The sequence below is a fragment of the Schistocerca nitens genome, chromosome 3, assembly GCF_023898315.1.
Source record: "Schistocerca nitens isolate TAMUIC-IGC-003100 chromosome 3, iqSchNite1.1, whole genome shotgun sequence".
NCBI lineage: Eukaryota > Metazoa > Arthropoda > Insecta > Orthoptera > Acrididae > Schistocerca > Schistocerca nitens.
Genome location: NC_064616.1, coordinates 636326335 through 636349773, shown reverse-complemented (window position 1 = coordinate 636349773; position 23439 = coordinate 636326335). Strand labels below are relative to the sequence as shown.

The 23439-nt window shown below is 44.9% G+C and overlaps 1 protein-coding gene and 1 pseudogene across 1 annotated transcript in view; one reads left to right on the top strand and one right to left on the bottom strand.

The window, feature by feature from the left end:
• LOC126249374 (O-acyltransferase like protein-like) overlaps positions 1-23439 on the bottom strand; it is a 272872-nt gene that overhangs the window by 171890 nt on the left and 77543 nt on the right. The window lies entirely within an intron of this gene.
• LOC126249931 (5S ribosomal RNA) lies at positions 5239-5356 on the top strand (annotated as a pseudogene).

Here is a 23439-nt window from a genome sequence, read left to right as displayed (position 1 = left end):
AATCATTCATACAAGAGGGTTGCACAAACATAGCGTCGTTTGCCGTCGCATAGACTTCCGTATGAAGTAAAATAGTAATAAGCATCCCTGGCATAAAGAGCTGAAAACAAGTAGGTCACCAGGTCTGTGTTGAATACCAGTTCGGGGTATGCTGCGGCATGGCCCCTTTCTTAGCTTGACTGTTTACGAATCTCTCGCACAGCGGCATGTCCCAAGCGACAATTTAATTCAATTTATTTCTACGAATTTTTAACCTGTTATCTGGAAACTCTAAACAGGTAGTACAAATTTGTTAATCATGGTGACACACAATGTTTTATGTATGTAGTAGTAAATCATGTTAACAGCAACCATTCATAATATTAATGTAGAAATAAAACAGAACGTCTGAAAAATAAGAATCAATTAAAAATAACACAAAATAAAGAGAATTAACTCAAGTTCCAAGTGAATAACACCCATCTTAAATTAGAAGGTATGTTACTGGCAGACTCGGAAGAACTAGAGGTTTGCCGGCTAACTACAACTACACCTACTTCCAAACCTATTGTTGCTTTATCACCAACACTGGTACGTGCGTGCCTTAGCAATCCTGGATGATGATTATGATGATATTTGGTTTGTGGAGCGCTCAACAGCGTGGTTATCAGTGCCCGTTCTAAGTCCCAGTCTTTTTCACAGTACAGTACCGCCACTTTAGAAGTAATCTTATCTGGATGTATACAAAACCCTAATTAATATTATTACAACATTAAATACAATAAACGAGGTCACTATCCTGAATTTCACATTTTATCACTAGTCAGACCCTTCCAAAGCATCTAGGACTGTGTAATGTATCGGCGGATAATTCATGCAGATCCCAGTAAAGTGGTATTTAGTAGTTGGCACATGAGTATTTTATGAATGCCTATTGTTGTCAAGTACTCACTGAGGTCTTTTGACACTGCGTACAAGGTGCCGAAAACCACTGGGTGCCTTCCACTGAGTTTAATAGCAGAGTCACTATAGTTAGATTTTCTAAGTCTTCGGTTTTGACAAGTTTTTCAAGTTATTTCTCTCCGATTCTGCTATAACATGGAGTGGCCGTGTCAACTATACGCACTTTGTTATTCCGCCGGCCGCGGTGGTCTCGCGGTTCTAGGCGCTCAGTCCGGAACCGCGGGACTGCTACGGTCGCAGGTTCGAATCCTGCCTCGGGCATGGATGTGTGTGATGTCCTTAGGTTAGTTAGGTTTAAGTAGTTCTAAGTTCTAGGCGACTGATGACCAGAGATGTTAAGTCCCATAGTACTCAGAGCCATTTGAACCATTTTTTTTTTGTTTTTCACCACAGTTGTGATGTCTGGTGTATTGTGTTGTAGCATTTGATCTGTCTGAATTCGGAAGTCCCACAGAAATTTGGTACGTTCGTTTTCGACAGCTTTTTCTGGCTTGTGGTCGAATTCCTTACCACTGCCTATGGTAATTTTGGCATAAGTTGGAGCTGATCATTCGTGCCACATGGTTTTGCTTCTATTTGTAATCAGTATAAGCGATCGTTTTGCAACAGCTTAAGATATGGTCAACTGCTTTTTCAAATTTTTTGAAGAGCCTGCATTTTGGGTATCCCGTTAATTTTTCGATTCCGGCTTTGATGGTGTTAGTTCCGATGGCTTGTTTCTCTGCAGCAAAAATTAATCCGTGAGTTTCCTTCTCTGCTTGTTGATATAACTTGATCACGTGACTGGTGGAAGCATCACCTCAACTACAATAGCCTATGCGCTATACATATCTCTAAGTAGTTCGAGTTACACGGATACATCGACATGCTGGTCACAAAGGAGCCTGTTTCAGTTGCCCAACGACTTTCGGCCGAACGGCGGTGAGCCCGCAGGCAATGACCGTGGTTACGTAAAAGAAAGCGGTGTTTGGTTGCTCGCTCATGGGCCACTGAACTGCGTTGCGGCTGTCTGCATAGTCCAGACCGGAATATTTCGACACTAGCTTGCCCCACTACTGCCTATTAATATAGGGCGGCGTTCTTGCCCTCAGATTTCTATAGCTGGTTACGTACGTTAAAAAGGTATGAATCTGTGACCAGGAAAGAGCAGGATTGCTGAATTTGAATGTACTACTGTGCGAGGAGGAAACAAAGGAGTAAACAACGAAGGTTAAAAGTTTAGCGCCCCGTCGAGAAATGGCTCTGAGCACTATGCGACTGAACTTCTGAGTTCATCAGCCGCCTAGAACTTAGAACTAATTAAACCTAACTAACCTAAGGACATCACACACATCCATGCCCGAGGCAGGATTCGAACCTGCGACCGTAGCGGGCCCCGTCGAAATCAAGGTCATTAGAGACGAATTAGCACTAAGATAGAAAGAATGACTCGCGACCGGTTGAAGAAACCATACCAGAAATGAAATGATTCAGTTTAGTTCGCTTGAAATGATTTAGTTAAATCGCGGGAAAAGTAAATATGGAGGAGAGGAAATGGATTTACACGCTTAATCACTTAAATCTTTCGGATGTTGTTAGAATGGATATAGTGATGTTATGATTCAGTTTCTCGTGGTTTACGAGAACGATTCACTAAAAACCGTTGCCCTTTGTGTGGCATTCAATTACGTGTGGATTTCGTTGCTTTCCGACGTCAATGTTGTTATTTAAGATGGTAATGGGTTCTCCTGGTACTGGATCAGCTAATAAGGAGTGAGGAATCAGTAGCAGAATAGCTTAGTTACATAAACTGTACACATATCTTTAACATGAGAATTTTTGCGGTGATATGAAATAGTGTCGCAGGTTCGAATCTTGCCTTGGGCATGGATGTGTGTGATGTCCTTAGGTTAGTTAAGTTTAAGTAGTTCTAAGTTCTAGGGGACTGATGACCTCAGATGTTAAGTCCCATAGTACTCAGAGCCATTATGAAATAGTGTTTGCGTAAGATGGGATGGCCGGCCGCGGTGGTCTCGCGGTTCTAGGCGCGCAGTCCGGAACCGTGCGACCGCTACGGTCGCAGGTTCGAATCCTGCCTTGGGCATGGATGTGTGTGATGTCCTTAGGTTAGTTAGGTTTAAGTAGTTCTAAGTTCTAGGGGACAGCAGTTGAGTCCCATAGTGCTCAGAGCCATTTTTTAAGATGGGATGCCTCCGGTAAACCACGAGAAACTGCCTCCGGTAACATGAAAAAGACTCCTCATTCCGAATGTTTTCAACGATTCTGCTTGCAGCGATTATATTTTTATTTCTGAGATAGAATATTTCATCCGGTTACTTCTTAAGTTAGAACTATACAAGAAACTGTGGCTGCTTGTCGATCAGAAACAACACATAAGTGTAAAAACATAATCTAACTACATTTGGTTAACAGGAGAGGAGACCAGACCTTTAGAGCATCGAAATGAATAAACCAGTGGCCATGTTTGTCAGACATACAACTTGAGCTAAGTTGCTAGATCAGTGAAACAACACCTGAGCAGCGCCCATCGACACTAATCGATCATAAAGATGGGGTACCCAGTATAGTTACAGGAAGGCACGTGCAACGAGCCCGTTTACTGCTGCTCTCTCTCAGTTTAGCGCCTTACGTAACTAAATTGCGTAGAATTTCTCCTCGTAACATCTGATTCTCGGACAAGGGCAGCAACGGTAGAACTTTCATATCCCAGCATCAGTTAACGCAGTAAATGGGATGGAGGAAATAACTTGGTAATTTAGAAGAATGTACTAAGGCTGCTTCGATTTCTCTTTCATTATTAAAGGAAGGGAGGGAGCATAAGTTAACGTTCTGACAACATGGTATCTGATGAAACTTCATGGCAGATTGAAACTGTGTGCCAGACCGAGACTCGAACTCGGGACCTGTGCCTTTCGCGGGAAAGTGCTCTACCATCTGAGCTACCCAAACACGACTCACGACCCGTCCCCACACCTTCAATTCTGCCAGTACCTCGTCTCCTACTTTGCAAACTTCTGTGAACGCCGGCACGGTAGCTCAGCCTGTTCGGTCAGAAGGCTGCTCGCCCTCTGTAATAAAAAAAAGTGAGTAAAGGAACTGGAAATGGTATTTGATTTCATAGGGAGTGACATTTAAAATTAACACAAGGCCCTAATCACTCATGTTGTAGCATAGGAATTGCGTTCGGCTATATTTTTCTTATGACAAACCTAGATCACTTTACAGTAAAATCGTGAGCAAATATATTGTAATTATTCCAGACGTTTCGTTGTTATTTACAAAGTTTCGATGCAGCCATTGCAATGTGAACTCACTCATATACCAAGTTCAAACTTATTTGTTGACCAAATGTTTTTTTCCTGCTTCTACGCAAAAACCACTTCCTGAATTCACTGCTGGCCGGTGTGGCCGAGCGGTTCCAGGCGCTTCAGATTGGAACCGCGCGACCACCACGATCGCAGGTTCGAATCCTACCTCGGGCATGGATGTGTGTGATATCCTTAGGTTAGTTAGGTTTGAGTAGTTCTAAATTCTAGGGGACTGATGACCTCAGATGTTAAGTCCAATAGTGCTCAGAGCCATTTCAACCATTTGAATTCACTGTGCTATTTTTTACATTCTTCTGATCATTTCCTGCGTTTTATTTTAACAGTTTTCCGTGTATTTGTGTTTAGTAACTAGTGTTCCAAACGCCACACGATTTTTTATGATGTTCTTTGTTGTAAATTATCATCCGTTTCTTTTAGTCAGTAAATGTAAACTTTCTTGGAACTAACTAATATTTTTGCGACCTTTTTGTCTATTTTAAGAACATGCTCATATTTGTAGAGCTTCAAACGCACGGTGTCAATGAAGAACTTTATTACGCTTTTGATGTCTGTCATTTTTCTCTTTATCTAAATTACACTTTCTCATATGGAGTCTTATATTTTTCTAAGAATTTTCAGTTTTTGCTCCCGACCCGGACCGGGGCCCAGTAATGATTGCAGGTTGCTTATATAACGGTCTCCAGAGACAAAAAAAAAAAAAAAAAAAAAAAAAAAAAAAAAAAAAAAAATTGTTTTCAATATGTCGCGTAATTACCGACCGAATTTAAAAATTTTAAAATGATGTATTAATATACTCATTAAGAGGTATACTCTTATGTCAAATGTTAACACAATAAGACAAGTATTACAGTTAGAAATTGTGTGTTTGTCTTGAGGTAGCGTAACCGACAGCGCGCAAACACTCGGAGCTCGGTCATCCAGTATTTGCGAAAGAGAGCCCTAAAACTATCGCTTACTATATATTCGGGGCAACGGCCTTGCCTTAGTGGATACACCGATTCCCGTCCGATCACCGAAGTTAAGCGCTGTCGGGCGTGGCCGGCACTTGGATGGGTGACCATCCGGGCCGCCATGAGCTGTGGCCAATGCCAATTGAGGAGCTACTCGACCGAATGGTAGCGGCTCCGGTCAAAGAAAACCATCATAATGACCGTGAGAGCGGTGTGCTGACCACACGCCTCTCCTATTCGCATCCTCAGCTGAGGATGATACGTCGGTTGGATGGCCCCGATGGACCATTTGTGGCCTGAAGATGGAGTGCTTTACTACATTTTCGGTGTTCATGCAGCAAAACTTCAGCAGAAGACAAGACGTTTTAATATATTACTTCTTTACTATTCTCCCTATTCATAACTCACCTTGCAGAGTGTGTCTACATATTTCACTGAATGTACCTGCAAAAGTTAGTATATCATTGTACGACGCATAGTTCAGGAAATAAGACGTCATAATCATTGAGATGCGTGAGAAACTAGTTTGTGCTTAAAATGGAGAGCAAGTTACGTAGACTATAATCATCTACTGTTCCATAATGAGAAGATTTAGCGATTCCCAACAAACGTTAAGCTTAACTTCAAACCGGTTCAAAATTTTTTCTCGCTTACATGCTTAACGTCAAATATTTAACACATAAACTCATTTGTAAGTAATCAATCTATTGAAGTTGTTTTGTATGCGAGACTTCGATTATTTCAAGAATCGGGGATTACAGGTGGTTTCCTAAAACAACTTGTAAAATTACAATTTTGCATCTTGTGACGTTGCTTTATTGCTGTAGTGATTTCAGATTAGTCGGTATGCCTGTCTAAGTGTTCGCTAACTCTTAACGTTGTTGCACTACGAATCATCGACTGAGATGGCGTAGTGATGAGACACTGTACTCGTTTACGGCAGATCGGCCTTTCAAATCCCCGTACGGCCATCCATATTTAGTTTTTTCCCCTTAAATCGCTTACGACGAATGCTAGGTCTGTTCCTTTGAAAAGGCATGGCCGATTTCCTCCCCCGCTCTTTCCCGATCCGAGCTTGTGCTCTGTCTTCAAATGGTTCAAATGGCTCTGAGCACTATGGGACTTAACAGCTATGGTCATCAGTCCCCTAGAACTTAGAACTACTTAAACCTAACTAACCTAAGGACATCACACAACACCCAGCCATCACGAGGCAGAGAAAATCCCTGACCCCGCCGGGAATCGAACCCGGGAACCCGGGCGTGGGAAGCGAGAACGCTACCGCACGACCACGAGATGCGGGCGCTCTGTCTTCAATGACCTCGTCGTTGAATGAGCATTAACCTTCTCACTACCAATTATTTTTCGGAGTGAAAGACATTAACGTGTGGTAATTTTAATTAATATCATAGTCAGAAGTAACAATATAAAAAAAAATATTTCCCCACCGTTTCGTTACCCAACTCGGGGAGGGGTGGAATGTAAAGGGTTGTTCATAAGTACATCAGGTGTTTCAGAAGACCACTGCGTGAAAACTAAGAGACCTACAGAAAACAGACACACATCTGTGGATAGAGAATGGTTCAAATGGCTCTGAGCACTATGGGACTCAACTGCTGAGGTCATTAGTCCCCTAGAACTTAGAACTAGTTAAACCTAACTAACCTAAGGACATCACAAACATCCATGCCCGAGGCAGGATTCGAACCTGCGACCGTAGCGGTCTTGCGGTTCCAGACAGCAGCGCCTTTAACCGCACGGCCACTTCGGCCGGCTGTGGATAGAGAATCTGTAAGTTTTGGTCCCACATTACAGTTGTTCAAATACGGGCACCATTTGTGACGCGGGAAGCGTCAGTACATGCGTGCAGTTCATTGGGACTAATTTTCTGGGAAGGTACGGCGGCCTATTCTGCAAATCTGTTCATTAGGTTTCATAATTACAGGCGAGAAATAATTCGGTGCAACAATATCGAGCAGAGCTCGGCATAAGGTTAACAATGAGACTTGAAGAAAGCGCAACCTACAGGTGCAAACTGTAATTATAAGAATTCTACAAACCATTAACAACCTTCAGTTTTCCAGTGGAACACGGATACATAGCAATAACATGCAGCAAATTCCCACTGCTTCTCTGATAATCTGTCGTGGGACAGATACGTCCCAATGGTAGTGAAATGGTTAAACCCTAGTCTTCACCTGCATGATCTCTCCAAGGAATATGATACATCTCAAATCTTCCCGTATTCCATATCTACTGAAGCTCTGATACTGATATTGATTTTCCAAGTACTGGGTCTTACGTAGGGTTTCTGGATGTCTGCCTTCGAAGCTATCGTGTGTAGTCTGCGGCATGTATAGATTCTTCTTTAGTCTTGATGATAACCGATTGTTATCAGTGGAGGCTTGGTTTTAAATTTACTGAAAGTATTGACAAGTTTACTTCATAATTAATAAAAGACTCATAAGACACAAACTGAACATTTCGGTTCGTTATTCTTATGTTGTGGTCTTCAGTCCGAAGACTCATTTGATGCAGCTCTCCACTCTACTCTATCCTGTGCAAGCCTCTTCATCTCTGAATAGCTACTGCAACCTACATCACTTTGAATATGTTTACGGTATTCACCTCTTGGTCTCCCTTTACAATTTTTACCTGCCCTTCCCCCACACTTCCCTCTGGTACTAAATTGGTGATCACTTGATTTCTCAGAATGTGTTCTATCAACCGATCCCTTCTTCTAACTAGGTTGTGCCACAAATTTTTTTTCTCCCCAGTTCTGTTCAGTACTTCCTCATTAGTTACGTGATGTACCCATCGAATCTTCAGCATTTTTCTGTAGCACCACATTTCAAAAGTTTCCCTCCATACATGGCTACACTCCATACAAATACTTTCAGAAAAGATTTCCTGACACTTACGCCTATATTCGATGTTAACAAACTTCTCTTCTTCAGATATGCTTTTCTCGCCATTGACAGTCTATAGTTTATGTTGATGTTCATCTTATATCCTCCTTTCAAGACCCTGTCCATTCCGTTCAGCTGGTCTTCCAAGTTCTTTGCTGTCTCTGAGAGATTTACGTCATCGGCAGACCTCGAAGTTTTTATTTCTCCTACCTGGCCTTTAATTCTTACTCCAAATTTTTCTGTGGTTTCCATTACAGATTGCTGAATGTACAGATTGAATAACATTGGCGAAAGGCTACAACACTGTCTCACTCTATTCTAAATCACTGCTTCCCTCTCGTGCCCTCGATTATTACGAGGGCGGTTCAGAAAGTAACCTCCGATTGGTCACAGTGCGGGTTGTGGGGGGGGGGGGGGAGTAGCGACGCCATCTGTGCGTTCACGCACTCAACAGGTCAGTCGGCATCAAGCCGTGGTCGAGTGAACGTCGTACCTGCGCTAGTTTAGTTTTTGTGGCAGTTTGAAATGTGTGCTGCAATAGAAAACCCCGCCAAATGTGAAGTGCGTGCTGTCATAAGGTTTTTTACAGCCAAAGGATATTCTGCAGCAGCTATTCATCGTGAGCTTTGTGCCGTGTACGGACCAAGAGTTATGAGTGAAGGAGTTGTCCGTGAATGGGTACGTTTATTTAAAAGTGGACGAGAAAACGTTCATGATGAAGAGAGGAGTGGTAGACCATCATTGGTGACTGACGAACTCGTTCAGACAGTTGATGCAAAAGTTCGTGAAAATCGACGTTTCTCAATGTCGGAGTTGTCTACTGGTTTTCCACAGATTTCTAAGACTCTCTTGTACGAGATAGTGACAGCAAGATTGGGTTACCGTAAGTTCTGTGCACGATGGGTGCCCAAAATTCTTACCGACCACCACAAAACTCAAAGAATGGCCTCTGCATTAGACTTTCTGTCACGTTATGAGGACGAAGGAGAACCATTGTTAAACAGAATCGTGACCGGTAACGAAACCTGGATTAAGTAAGTGAACCCTGAGACAAAAGAACAATCAAAGATGTGGGCACATTCAAATTCGCCTACCGAACCAAGAAAAGCCTCGCCAGATTTTTCTGCCAGAAAACTGATGGCAACGGTGTTTTGGGATGCCAAAGGGGTGTTGTTGGTTGAATTCATGGAACGTGGTACGACCATTAATCAAGACGTGTACTGTGAAACAATAAAAAAGTTACGACAGGCTATACAGAACAAACGCCGTGCTATGCTGACTTACGGTATCGTTTTTTTGCACGATAACGCCCGTCCTCACTCTGCTCGCAGAACAACGGCCCTTCTTGAGTCCTTCAAGTGGGATGTTATCAACCATCCACCTTACAGCCCAGACCTGGCGCCAAGTGATTATCACCTCTTCATGCATTTGAAGAAATGGCTCGGGTCACAGCGGTTTGATGACGACGAAGAGCTCAAAGATGCGGTCACAGGCTGGCTCCAGGCACAAGCGGGTGATTTTTATGCAGAAGGAATTTCAAAGCTTGTGACGAGATACGATAAGTGCTTCAATTGCTATGGAGACTATGTAGAAAAATAGTGCAAAGATGTAGTTGTAAGATGTATATATTAAAATATTTTTATTTAACTTGGTGTATTTTTTTAAATCAACCGGATGTTACTTTCTGAACGGCCCTCGTATAACCGCCTTCTGGTTTCTGTACAAGTTGCAAATAACCTTTCGCTCCCAGTATTTTACCACTGCTACCTTCAGAAGTTCAAAGAAAGTGTTCTTACAAAGATATAATATTAGGTCTACTACTTGGCTTCCGCCGTTTTGCAATAAATCGCAGTGTCGGGAAGTGATGGTGCAGATGGTCGGTCGTAAGTTCATACAGTAAACTTAGGCAATTGTAAACATAACGCCATCAGAAGTGATCTTATCACAAAGTTATTCTCCATTAATTATGTCAACTTGTGAGCCCAGTTCTCGTCATTTTCGGGAACTTTTAATTTTCTTTAAAATGAAGAAATCTGCAGTTGAGGCTCATAAAATGTTGGCTAAGACCTATGGTGAAGCATCTTTTAATGAAAGGACGTGCAAAGAATGGTTTCAATGCTTTAAAAACTGTGATGTTGACGTCAAAGACCGGCGTGGCGGTGGAAGAGAGAAGGTTTTCGAAGCTACTGAAAGAGACGGAAAAAATCAAAGTAGATCGTCACTGAAAGCTGCTCGACACCATGTCGCAAAACCCGTCAAAACATAGTTGGAAACATTGAAATGGGAAGTCCTATTTCACCCGCCGGGTGACTACCACCTTTTTCGATCAACAGCACACGGCTTGGCTCACCAGCACTACCGGTCATATAAAGAAGTGCAAATCTGGATCGATTCAAGGGTCTCCTCACAATAAAGCCTTGAGCTTCGAGAAAAAACGGCAGAAGCAAATGTTTAGGCCCAATACTTAAGAATTACTCTATTGACACTCACAATTCTTTGCTATGCAGAAGGGAATAAAGGTTAGAGCTTAATTTCTCATGGACAGCGAAATCGTTAAAGAACGTCCTACTCCGAACCGTCTGCACTGTTTATCTAAATTGCAACAAGCAACATGCGCTCCAGAAACAATTTATTGAATCGAGTGCTGGACAATACCAACGAATGCAAACAAAATCGTGCGCTGGAATACACAGCATTGCGTAGTGTAAGGTATCTAGGAAACATAGACGGCAGTAATACTAATACAATACTTTAAACTATTTTCTTAATTTTATGTTTGTACTCCCTACACATGTAGGGTCATTACCGCAAAATAAATATTAGCAAGAATCTGGAATGATTTGCTTCGAGCAACAAAGCAGTTGTGATGATTGAAAAAGCCTGGAACGACTGAGTTAGGACAGTGAAGGGCTGGCACGAGTATCCGTGTAGTGGTCGAGGCGCGTTAATCAACACTAATCGAGCAAAAGTAGAGTGCGTCGTATCTGAACGTAACAGTCGTCTCTACAGAACACAGCCTAACAACGTTTCACTGAAGTCGTTCTACATTCTTCACCAACTTATGATAAGAAAAGCTATTCATGTCGAGATGTGAACCCTCATATTTGAGTGGTCCCCAAAACAGATGGTTACAAACGACGGTATAGGTTTCCTATTTCTCGATTTGAAACTAAAATCTTTTGAATAGTATAGAAGGCAGGTTCAAAAAGTTACAAAGCGCCACTGGGCATTTCCAGCTGGAGGTTTAAGATCTTTGGTAGCCTCTTCCTCACTCAGTTTACTTACTTTGGGTTGCTTACCATGAGGGAAAAATGGGCAGAATGTCGCTGTTGTTTTTAATAATACAGGCATCTTAAGATTGCAGTAGTGTATTTCTCCTCTTTGTGCTGCTTTTACTAGCAGACCGATGTCGATAGCCTTAAAGACTAAGCGTATTCCCCCAGCCTTCGTAAGATGTAGGGCAAGACCACGCATGGTCTCCACAACGCGTGATTTCAGCTTTTGGATAAAATAACGTTGAAAAACGACATATTACTTTGTTAAAATGTGCAAAATCGTTTTTCAGACATCTTTTACTTGCCTAGACCGCATACATATACAAAAATTAAAATATTTTGACTAGACTAGTTTCAGTTGTTAATGAAATGCTCGTAGTAAACGCAGGTTGAACAACAATTTTATATACCAGTACAAACCATATCATGCAGTTACTTGAACTCGTACAAGAGGCGAGTTCAATGAAAACGTTTTTTTTTAGTTGTAACAACACAATAAAAATGAGACTAGTTCTACATCATGGGTGATAAAGTCGTAGTCAAACGTAGAATACGAAAAGGCCATCGTTACACCACGTAATTTGTCGACAGCAAAATAAAATGTTTCCGCGTCCAGTCGGACTAACTTGACCAATACTCATTCAAAACCATAACGTAATTGATCTCTCTGACTGAGGAAGAATTCAAATTTCTTAAAGATACAGATCTGCGTACGAATTTACCTTCATAGCTTAGGTTGCCAACGCTTGCTAGTGGGATGGTGGTTGTTATGGACGCAGTTGGAAAGAATCAAGGCAGTGGAAGAAGATTATATCATAGCATTTTGGGGGACGGGAGGTGTGCAGTTCCTGATCACCAGGCTGTACACCAGTTTCCTGGGTTAAATCCCAGACCCCTTTTAAGTACATACGGATATTGTTGATGGCGATAGTTCAGACGACTGGGACTTTAATACTGTCAAACTCAATGAGACGGTTCAAGAGGAGCGTGCTATGCCTTAATACAGAATTTGACCCAACTCCTTTCTTTCACTGTTTGTTCTGCCATAACAGCACAAACACAATAGTACATTGCACAAGCACTGATTACAATCATCCACAATACGCTGAGGTAACTTGAACCTTTTTCATGTCGAAAAGAAAAGAGTGAAAGCTCTCAAACTGCCTATTGGCTTCTGTCTCGGGTTCTTCGGCCGACGTTCATCTAATGATTTTTCTGACGTTTCGCCAGCACGAGTGGCTGGTATTGTCGAAGCTTCACCCTCCATTGCCGGTGGTGAACTGAAGGCGAGCTCGCGGCCGCAGACTATATGTACCTGGCGCGCCAACGTCCGAGGGCTTCTCCGCGGTCATTTCCAAGATCCATAAGAACAACGTTCCACTGAGACCGATCGTTAGCGCTCCTGGCTCACCAACGTATAAACTGGCAAAACACTTGGCCTCTCTGCTCCAGCCACACGTGGGGAACACCGACACATACATTAAGGACTCAGGACATTTCATTGAGAAGCTGAAGAAACTGAAACTTGTACCAAACGACATCCTGGTCAGCTTTGATGTTGTTTCGTTATTTACGAGAGTGCCACTCAGTGACGCTCTGGAGCACATCGGTTCAATGTTCCCGCAAGACATCAAAAAGCTCTTCCATGCATGTCTCACCACGAGCTATTTCACGTGGAATGGCGATTTCTACGAACAGCTGGAAGGCGTCGCCATGGGTAGTCCTCTCAGTCCAGTGGTGGCCAATTTCTTCATGGAACAATTCGAAGCACAGGCACTGGACTCGGCGACTTGCAAACCTAAGGTGTGGTACAGGTACGTCGATGATACTTTCGTGGTGTGGAGCCATAGTGAAGAACAGCTCGGTGACTTCCTAAGACACTTGAACAGCCTCCATGCCAACATAACATTTACCATGGAAGTAGAAAATGACAAGAAACTGCCATTTCTAGATGTGCTGGTCACAAGGGAAGGCGAAAACCTGGGACACAGCGTGTATCGAAAACCGACACACACGGACCGATAGCTGCACAAACTGTCAAACCACCACCCGAGCCAGAAAAGAGGCATGATTAGTACGCTCGTAACGAGAGCAGGACGAATATGTGAGCCGCAACACCTCAAACGAGAAATGCAACACCTGGAAACTGTTCTAAGGAGCAATGGGTACTCCACAAATTACATTAGAAGTGTAACAGAGCCCAACACTCGGCGAAGTAAGGAACCAGAAAAAGAAATGTCGGGTACGGCCTTTCTGCCATACATTCCCAGAGTGACGGACAGAATCGGCCGTACATTGCGCAAACGGCGTAAAGACGATTTTCAAACCGACAAGGAAGATCAAAGAGTGTCTTAGATCGGCGAAGGAGAAAAGAGACCCACTTGCAAGGTCGGGAATATACCGTACACCATGCACATGCGGAAAAGTTTATGTCGGAATGACTGGACGATCAATTAACACCAGGATCAAAGAGCACAAGCGACATTGCAGGTTGGGGCAGGTGGAGAAATCGGCCGTGGCAGAGCACGCACTGAATGGGACCGACCACGTAATAAAATTCGCCGACACGGAAGTTCTAGCTGTAGAGAAGCACTATCACACGCGCTTGTTCAGAGAAGCTGTAGAAATCCAAAAACACGCGAACAGTATCAACAAGAAAGAGGTAAGCCTTAAGGTAAACGGATCCTGGCTTCCCGTACTGCAGCGAACGACCGTCGCAGGTAGCAAGAGGAGAACCGCACCGGAAATGACCGCGGAGAAGCCCTCGGACGTTGGCGCGCCAGGTACATATAGTCTGCGGCCGCGAGCTCGCTCCCCTTCGACGCAAAGCCGCGCAACCAGTCGCGGACTGCCGCGAAAAGAGCTTCGGCTCGCAGCTCCCGGTAGCCTCCGGTTACCCAACGCCCCCAACGTGATTCTCACGTTCTTTTAGGGACTCTGAGGCAGTACCAGGGCTCCTTCACGGGACCAAGCCCGCGTACTGCAGGCCATTCTTCTTCCGCACCTCCTTTAGGTGCCGCGCTTGCACGAACAGCGCATGTTAGCGTAAAGTAGGGACCACCCACTTCCATAGGGAACAAGCAACACTTCTCTCGCCTTTCGAGAAAAGTAAAATTGTCGTTTCCCCCTTCCCACCCAATAAATAATCCTAAGTGCGAGATGGCGGACGCTACTAGCACTTCCCCCGCTGTCACCCGCAGCAAGACTGCAACACAAGAGGCGCGAGAATCGACTGCGCCCGCTACCGAAGGCAAGGGAGCGGCTGGCGACGCTCGACAGCTTGGCGCGAAAGCGCAAAAGCAGCTTGAGACGCGCCGGCTAATCACCGAACTTTTCGGGGCGGACGTCTCTCCCACAAAAACAAGTACACTGAACATCACGATACACTCACCTGTCACTGGACAGTCATGTACCATTCTCCCACCGACGCCGCAGCCTCAAGAGATCGAGGCAGCGACGGCGGATGTGGACACAGAAAACTATTACACAGAGCCCTGGCAGGTGGAGGGCCCAAAACGCAGACCAAAAAAAAAACACCAGCACAAACAAGCGAGCAACCAAACTCGCTAGGCAACCGAAAGGCGCTGTTGCCTACACCCACTAGCTCACCTCAGGCTAGCAACATTAACACACAACAAAACGCAAACACGGTTGTGGCGAACAACAACAAAGCACACAAAGCCACAACAGTGCCCACACAACACAAGACTGGTTTCCCCCCAGTTGTTATACAAAACTACGGGAACCTTAGTGCCCTTAACACTGCATTCGCGGAGAGGCACATAAACAGCACATTACATGCAAAGTACTCGGGGGATAGGGCCTCACTGTACGTTGCCACAGACAACGAATACAAAGATCTTCTGACCTTCCTCAAAGATCGGAAGATCGAACATTACACGTACAGAACGCTGGACGAGAGAACCCAGCAGTACGTGATCAAGGGAGTGGACCCCAGCACCCCCAACGAGACAGTACATGCGGCCCTTTGTTATCTGGGATTCGACTGTAAAAGTGCCTCCCGGATGACAGGGTTCCGTACACACGCACCGCTACCACACTACATGGTTGAGTTAGCCGACACGGATGATTCCCGCGCCATCCTGCAGATAAAGAGCTTTCTGCGGATGGACGTACGTGTAGAACTTTACGAACCACCCAACGTCCCCCAACAATGCAACAACTGCCAGCGGTTCGGCCACTCGGCCCTCCGCTGCGGCCTGGCAACTCGCTGCCGTGGATGCGCTGGCAACCACAGATCCAACACTTGCACACAAATACAACCAAACCAGCGACGCTGCGCCAACTGCGGTGGGCCCCATGCGGCAAACTTCAGACAGTGCAATGCATACAAACAGGCGCTGAAGAGAAAACAAGAAAAAAGCAGGGTACTGTACGACATACCACGCCCAAGGCCAGCGCCGAACCCAGTAAGGAACGGCGTAACGTTTGCCACGGTTGCACGCCCTGGCGGAACGGCACAGGCTGCGGAACCTCAGCGCCCTACACACACACGTGAAACAACCGCTGCAACAGCCACACAACAGCCACAGACAACACCTGAAACCCAACTAGCATCGGTACCAACACCTATGCCCCCAAACAACACGACCCCACTCCCGGAAATCACGAGCTGCGAAGGAACGCACCACATACAGGAAAACACATCCACACAAGAACCCCCCGAACCCCAAGCCCAGAGGAGGAATAGACGTACACGCAAACACAGGGCGGGGAACACGAAATCACCACAACAGGCCACGCAGCAACAACAGAACAGCAACACACAGGAAAACAGTCAACAAGACACCGAGACTGAAACTCACACTACCATCCCCCTCACCATAGAAGTAACGCAGGCGCCACAACCTCTGTCACAAAACACAAATGCCGCCCCAAACAACACACCAATACCCGCACAAGCGGCCGCTAACCCCACAACAGCACCTCAGGCTGCCACACCCAACACCAACACATCACCTGGGGGAATACTGGAAACACTATTCCCCCGTCACACGACCATTGAAATCCTTACCAAGGTGCTGATGGCCGTCACTACACTCATCACCCAGCTCATGAGCGCCGAACCCGGGCAATACTGGGCTGTCATACACACTGCCATCACAACACTCTTTCACACTCTTACATGAATAATACACCACACCTGGCCCATAACGCAGACCCGCACACACTATCACGGATCCTGTTCTGGAATGCAGACTCGATCCACAACAAAAGGGCAGAATTTGCCGCGTTCATGGAGCGCAAGGGAATCCTTGTCGCGCTACTGAGCGAGACTAAACTTAAACCGCACAAACAATTAAACTTTCCTGGCTACTGTGTCTATCGTACCGACCGACCGGGCGACGCCGTGGCAGGTGGAACTGCAATCGTCATACACAAAGACATCGAGCACACAAACATAGAGCTCCCTGAACTGGAAAAAATCGAGGCTACGGCCGTCAGAGTCAAGTTCAACGGAGCCTACACCACACTGATATCGGTATACAACAGCCCTGTAGGCATTTCAACACGCGATATCAGCACATTACTCAACATTTCACCGCGAGTAATCGTCGCTGGAGATCTGAACGCAAAACACCCAGAATGGAATTCACGCATACGAAATCCCAACGGCAAAAAACTGTACGAACATTCACTTGGCAGAAACTACATTATACTAGCGCCGACTGAACCGACGCACATTCCCTATCAGAGGGGACTCAGGCCAGACGTGATAGACATGGCCCTCATCAAGGGCATTACAACGACACTCAACGTTGCCGTTGAAAACGATCTGCCCTCAAACCACCAACCTGTAATACTATACATTGAGGAAACACTGCAGCACATGGAACAACGCAAGATGTTGGACTACGGGCGTGCGAATTGGACAAGGTTCAAGCAAACGCTCGATAGCCACATCCCACCTATACACGAAATTAATGAAACAGCACAAATTGACGAGGCAGTAGAAACCCTCACTAACGCCGTCCAGGACGCAATGGCAGGCACCATACCTGATCGCACCTCACACCAACGCAGTGCGGCCCTGCCCCAGGAAATCCTGGGCCTAATCTCAATGAGGAATCGCCTCAGGAGACAATGGCAGCGCACCAGGCGTCCGTACTTCAAACGGCACATTAACAGACTACAGGGCATCATACACGATAAAATACAAACACATAGAACACAACAGTGGGACCAAAAACTCGAAGGGCTGGACACCACACGACCTGGCGTGTGGCAACTAGCCCGACACTTCACCAGGGAGAAAATATACACCCCAACGCTTCAAGGGCCCGACGGACCTGCATACTCAGCGGAAGAGAAAGCAGAACTAATGGCCCGAACACTCGCAGCGTCATTCACACCGAACCTGGTACCATCAGATCCAGTGTTCACACTTGCTTCTGACCAAGAGGTTACACGCATTCTAGCCCAACCATCGCGCGACGACATTCGACATGCTAGTACAGCCGAAGTCTCCTGGGCTATAATGCATTCCGCCGCTAGGAAAGCCCCTGGTCATGATGGCATTCAAAACCGTGTCCTCCAGGAGTTCACGGATAAAGCAACTGAGTACCTAACACACATAACGAATGCCATACTAAAACACCAACACTTCCCCGCCTTTTGGAAGACGGCCAAGGTCCTGATGTTCAGGAAGCCGGGGAAAGACCACAGCCTCCCACAAAATTACCGACCCATCAGCCTTCTGAGCTCGCTCAGTAAGATTGTTGAGAAGGTGATTCTCAAACGCATCACTAGGCACTGCATAACAAATGACATCCTGAGACCGGAGCAATTCGGCTTCAGGAATCACCACTCCACAACACAACAACTCCTACGGGTCGTTGAACATATAACACATGGTTTCAACATAAACAAAGCTACAGGGGCAGTGTTCCTGGACATCGAAAAGGCTTTCGACCGTCTATGGCACAACGGCCTCATCCGCAAACTCAGCGACGCGGGATTCCCCGACGGGCTGCTGCGTCTAATACACTCATACCTCACAGACAGGAGTTTCAACACTGATGTGCAGGGAAAACAATCAACACGACACGGTATACACGCGGGAGTACCCCAGGGAAGCATCCTAGGGCCCCTACTGTTTAACCTCTACATAAACGATCTCCCAACCACACACAACACAATGATGGCAATCTACGCGGATGACACAGCCATCCTTGCGCAAGATTGGAAACCATCAAACATTACGTCACGCCTACAGACTGCACTCAGAGTGGCCGAGCCTTGGTTGGAGAAATGGCGTGTTAGAGTAAACGTCGACAAGTGCGAAGCAGTTCTGTTCACTAGAAGACCGAAGCAACTGCGCAAACACCGTTACTGCAGACCAATAACCCTACATGCACGTCCAATACGTTTCCGCGAGAAAGTCAAATACCTCGGTGTCTGGCTGGACCGGAAATTACTCTGGGGGGACCACATACAACACATGACCAACCGAGCTAGCGCGAGGCTCAAACAGCTCTATCCTATGCTCAACAGGCGTAGCACACTGAACAGAAGGGTGTCGAGGTCCATGTACATGACACTTATCCGACCCCTGATGACGTACGCAGCTCTTGTCTGGGGATACGCTGCGCCTACACGCCTGCGCCGTCTGCAGCTCATACAAAACAAAGTACTCAAAATCATAAGCAATGCTCCACGATACACACGCATCGCGGACCTTCACCGGGAATACCGACTTGAGACTCTCACGGAGGTAATCCACAAACTCACCACAAGACTATACAGAAATTCCAGACATTCGCAGAACCCGTTTATTCTGAATCTGGGGAACTACGACCACAACCATAGATGGAAACATAAAAGACCAAAAGATATACTTGTAAGGGCATAACATCTATGGCCAAGCATACGCAAACATAACGGCACAGGCGAGCCCCTGTTAATCAGACGCTATTACTGGATATCCAGCTGAAATACACTGCCGAATAACTGGCACCACACAGGGAAGCCGTACCGTACACTGCATGCAAACAAGCTCCATACATCCCCACACAGTGAGACGATCTATGGCCGATCTCCCACTACTGTATAACGATCTTGATTGTCCCAGGAATGTAGCAGCTGCAACCACTGGGATACATCGCCATCGCTTGTCACGGTAATGATGCATGATACCCATACTAACAAATCCAACCTTGCATGAGCTATCGCAGCTAGTAAGCCACTACTGCTCTTACTACCCATCCCACTGTCGCAGAGGTTTTTTTCCCACGGCACGAGACATGGCACTTTTTTCCCTTTGCTCTTCAAATCGCTACCCTCACTCGCGTTTCGTCCACTATCTATCACCTGATGGACCGTGTTAATGCGTAGTCTTACCCAGACGCACGGACAACATCACAGCCCAGCATCCTGTGATCCACTTACTAGATAACTAACATGTTTTACGGAGGTGACAGTAGAACTTTTGGTTTGGTCACCACGTTGGTGCGGGCGTGGAGGGGCCCCATCTCTATTTAAAGCTCGCCTCCAGTTCACCACCGGCAATGGAGGATGAAGCTTTGACAATGCCAGCCACTCGCGCTGGCGAAACGTCAGAAAAATCATTAGATGAACGTCGGCCGAAGAACCCGAGACAGAAGCCAATAGGCAGTTTGTCAACAAGTGGCCACGAAAGCCTTAACAATTTTGTAGTGAAAGCTCTGTTTCGTCATACCAGTGAAAGAGGTCGTCACCAGTGCCTACAGGAGGTGGAGGGTATACGGTTCTGTAGTAACGAAGCGATCATTATCTACCTGACATTGAAGATGAAAAAAGATCGATCATGTGCGAATTGCTTCACTAGTTGAGTGTCATGTCCATTAGCGCAGCACTGATTGTTAGGTGGCTGGAGTAAATGGCGCGCTTCTTCCGGGGAAAGTACTCCGCTGTCTTTTGTGAAGCTTCAGTATGTGGTGCAGAACTTTCCATCGCAATAGCCTCTGACAAGTTTCTTCCGAAAGATGTAAGACAGTCCCGCGGAGAAAGCTGCCAACATAATGCGGTCCAGAGGTTTTGTACTTCCTGACATGAAGTTGCTTACTCACGCGGCAGTGTTTTGAGAGATCGTGATGCAGATACCAGTTCGGTCGGGTGCAAGCGCACGTAACACTGTCTTTTGTGCCCAACAGTATAAGAGGAATTGATGTTTGTCTGAGATATCGCTTTCACATTCAAAGACGGTACACTCTTTGTAAATCTATATCCAAGATATGTTATCGTTTTAAACGACGCGTCTTTCCTCTTTGAAAAATAGTAATGGTAATTTTGGAGTTCGAAAATTTCGTAAATCTCAAGACTATAGAAAATTCGTATTGTCAGACAGCAAATATTTACAAGGAAGGTAGTGACGACCCATTCCTTAATGTTTTGATTTTTTATTAATTTCGTCGCGGTCGTGGAGCAACCAACTTGACCGTAGCTCAGATCACGATAAATAATAAAAACAAAGCATAGGGAAAGGATTTGAAAAACTACAAAAATTCCGAGAGAAATAACCTCATCGCGAGGAAAAGGTGTATTAATTTTACGCTGCTGGAATGTGATTCACTGTTCACATGAAAGGCTGAACGGATTTGAAACGCCTTCCATGGATATGTAGTCACTATTTCACTAGTAATTTACCAGTTGGATAATGGTAGAGTGATGCCTACGAAGACAATCCAATGCATAATTACATATCTTAGTCCCTTCTGATTCCGACCCAAGAATCATGCAATTCTTAAACAAATAGAAAATTCCTAAATAAAAAGTTATATCGTGATGTTATCAGGAACTAGGTTGTTAACTGTTTGTTTCTTAAAAGTAACTGATGCTGGACGGATGCTGGAAGAAACTGTTAGTTGAAGATGCTGCTTTTAGTAATCAACAACAATGACAGTTTCTTTTCTTGATGACGTACTTTTTATGTAGTTGTTGGTGCGAAGCAACATCTCTTCCTTTAGACATATCTTGAAATGCTTCGATTCGTATTTAGACTAAATAACAGTATCCACATTGTTGAAGTTAAACCATCAAAATGATAGCTATTATTGCTGAACAAATTTGTAAGAAAGAAAGAAAGAAGGAAAGAACATTAGGTTTTTTTTCAAATTTGTGTGAAATCTTATGGGACTTAACTGCTAAGGTCATCAGTCCATAAGCTTACACACTACTTAACCTAAATTATCCTAAGGACAAACACACACACCCATTCCCGACGGAGGACTCGAACCTCCGCCGGGACCAGCCGCACAGTCCATGACTGCAGCGCCTTAAACCGCTCGGCTGATCCCGCGCGGCGAACATTAGTTTAAACTCCTGCATATCAAGAGGTCGTAAGAGACAGAACACAAGCTCTGATTGGCAGAGGATTCTGAAGGGAAACGACCGTGCGCTTTCAGAAGAGCCATCCAGGAATCCAACTTCGTTTTAGGAAAACTACGGTAAGCCTAGGTCTGGATGGCTGATCTGGGCTTTAAATCGCCATCTTGATCGGTAAATTCACAAGTATTGATCGTAAACTGTATGACATTAATGACTCCTGTTCCATTTTCGAAATTTCGTCTCCGCTTCTAGAGTTAGCTCATAACGCGGTTTTGTAGGGTGTTTATTCCTATGCGAAAGATAGTAATACTTCTGTAACAAATTTACATGGCCAGGATATATACTGATGATAAACCAGATACTATTTTGCATTGAAGCATAACCCTTTAATCTCATTCAGGTAACATTCGAAGCGCTCTTGCTGTGTTTTGACGACGGAAGAGCATCGGAACCACCTGCACGACTCCAGGCTATTGACTGGCGTTCCGGCAAGAGGACGGGTGCAGTTAATTGGAGGTGCCATAAAGAATAACTTTCGCTCGTCAGGTACGAACGGCCGGAAATGGTGTGGTGCCTACAACGTGACCTGCAGTCTAATCCGTGAGATATCTCAGGCGTGCATCAGCGTTTGCAGATCTCGAGTCGTGCGGCGAAACCACAGTGGCCTTCTGTGTTCTTAGGTATCAAGCTGAGCCAGCGAAAACGATTAACCCTTTGCATTTATTTTCACAACAATTTCAATACCACAAGATCGTCGCTAGTAGGATGACTTACTCCTCTTAGGAAATACAAACCTATAAATTAACCATGCGTTAAAGCTCTGGCAACGGCTGTCTCAGCAGAAAACCAAGAAAGTGCTCTAACAGCGACTGGACTTAGAAATGTTGAAATGTTCAGATGATATAGTTACACTATGTGGTGAAGGGTCTCTGAAAATCAATTTTTGTTCGTTCGTAAGACGCCAGTCATTTGACCAATAGATCGAAGGACCTGCTTTACCAACTACTAAAACATTTAATCTTCTGGAAAAACTAGCCACTAAGTTCTGATTCAATGAAGACGGAATTTCTTTCCATTCTCCCTGAAACATGATGCACAGAAGTGCAAAATCAAACAGAATACAGTGGTGTGCAGAAAAGTGTGTTGTGAAAAACATAAGAAATGCATAGTGCTACAGAACAACTAAAAATTAGACCAAAATTATCATTGTTTAACGCAGAAAAACGACGATGTGCTAGCAGACGGCATTTCCCGATGAAAGCGAGAAATCAACCGAAAATCACCGTAAGTACATATCAACTTACTCTTAACGAACTGTTTTTCGATCTAAAAGCAAATAAAAATGTAAATAACTTTATTACAAACCACTGATGATGCTTTACTTAAATAAAGCGAAACGCGTCTGGTGAAGAAAAAAGAAAAAAAAATCACACATTTTTGTAGTTGCAATGACAGAACAAAATACCCTCAAGAATTATAAAACAACTACAGAAACTATGTCCACACAAATGAAGAACTTAGGTGCTAGCCTTGATCGCATGTAGGTACAGTATGGCGTCTTCCGTGGAACGAAAAGTATAATACATGATATTACAATTTGTAAAAGTAGGCGTTCTACCATAGTTCCGTAAAGTGTACGACTCCCGTACTGTTATCTATACTGTGTCCCAACTGACGTCGTTAATTCAGTCTTTAACGATGTTTTGTG